Below are 1,983 nucleotides of genomic sequence, written 5' to 3' on the forward strand. Positions count from 1 at the left end.
TGACCACGTTCATTGCAAAGTTCACAAGTACGGCTAAGAAAATTTAAATTTTCAGCACAAACATCTAGCCTTTCTTGCAACCATTTAGTTTCTAAATACTTATGCCTCTTGCAAAATCTATCTTCTCTATTTGGTATGTATAAGAGATATTTTCATCATGACTAGTGCAATCATCATTAGTACCATGGATATTCAAGGAGTTCATACTAACAACATTGCAAGCATGCTCATCGTTCAAAGATTTAGTGCCAAACATTTTAATGCATTCTTCTTCTAGCACTTGAGCACAATTACCGGAATCCTTATTTTCATGATAGATATTAAAAAGATGAAGCATATGAGGTACCTTAAATCCATATTTTTTTGTAATTTTCTTTTATAAACTAACCTAGTGATAAAACAAGAAACTAAAAGATTCGATTGCAAGATCTAAAGATATACCTTCAAGCGCTAACCTCCCCGGCGACGGCGCCAGAAAAGAGCTTGATGTCTACTACACAACCTTCTTCTTATAGACGTTGTTGGGCCTCAAAGTGCAGAGGTTTGTAGGACAGCAGCAAATTTCCCTCAAGTGGATGACCTAAGGTTTATCAATCCGTGGGAGGCGTAGGATGAAGATGGTCTCTCTCAAGCAACCCTGCAACCAAATAACAAAGAGTCTCTTGTGTCCCCAACACACCCAATACAATGGTAAATTGTATAGGTGCACTAGTTCGGCGAAGAGATGGTGATACAACTGCAATATGGAAGGTAGATAATGGTTTTTGTGATCTGAAAATATAAAAACAGCAAGGTAACTAACGATAAGAGTGAGCACAAACGGTATTGCAATGTGTTGAAACAAGGCCTAGGGTTCATACTTTCACTAGTGCAAGTTCTCTCAACAATAATAACATAATTGGATCATATAACTATCCCTCAACATGCAACAAAGAGTCACTCCAAAGTCACTAATAGCGGAGAACAAACAAAGAGATTATGGTAGGGTATGAAACCACCTCAAAGTTATTCTTTCTGATCGATCTATTCAAGAGTCCGTAGTAGAATAACATGAAGCTATTCTTTCCGTTCGATCTATCATAGAGTTCGTACTAGAATAACACCTTAAGACACAAATCAACCAAAACCCTAATGTCACCTAGATACTCCAATGTCACCTCAAGTATCCGTGGGTATGATTATACGATATGCATCACACAATCTCAGATTCATCTATTCAAACCAACACAAAGTACTTCAAAGAGTGCCCCAAAGTTTCTACCGGAGAGTCAAGACGAAAACGTGTGCCAACCCCTATGCATAGGTTCATGGGCGGAACCCGCAAGTTGATCACCAAAACATACATCAAGTGAATCAATAGAATACCCCATTGTCACCACGGGTATCCCACGCAAGACATACATCAAGTGTTCTCAAATCCTTAAAGACTCAATCCGATAAGATAAATTCAAAGGGAAAACTCGATCCATTACAAAAGAGTAGAGGGGGGAGAAACATTATAAGATCCAACTATAATAGCAAAGCTCACGATACATCAAGATCGTACCACCTCAAGAACACGAGAGAGAGAGAGAGAGAGAGAGAGAGAGAGAGAGAGAGATCAAACACATAGCTACTGGTACATACCCTCAGCCCCGAGGGAGAACTACTCCCTCCTCGTCATGGAGAGCACCGGGATGATGAAGATGGCCACCGGAGAGGTATTCCCCCCCTCCGGCAGGGTGCCAGAACGGGTCTAGATTGGTTTTCAATGGCTACAGAGGCTTATGGCGGCGGAACTCCCAATCTATTCTGCTCCCCGAAGTTTTTAGGGTATATGGACATATATAGGTGAAAGAAGTCGGTCAAGGGATCTCCGGGCTGTCCACGAGGCAGGGGGGCACGCCCAGGGGGGTGGGCGCCCCCCCCCTTGTGGGCAGCCCGGGACTCTTCTAGTCCAACTCCGATGCTCCGTGGGCTTCTTCTGGTCCAAAAATAAGTTCC

Source organism: Triticum dicoccoides, chromosome 3A, assembly GCF_002162155.2.
Source record: "Triticum dicoccoides isolate Atlit2015 ecotype Zavitan chromosome 3A, WEW_v2.0, whole genome shotgun sequence".
NCBI lineage: Eukaryota > Viridiplantae > Streptophyta > Magnoliopsida > Poales > Poaceae > Triticum > Triticum dicoccoides.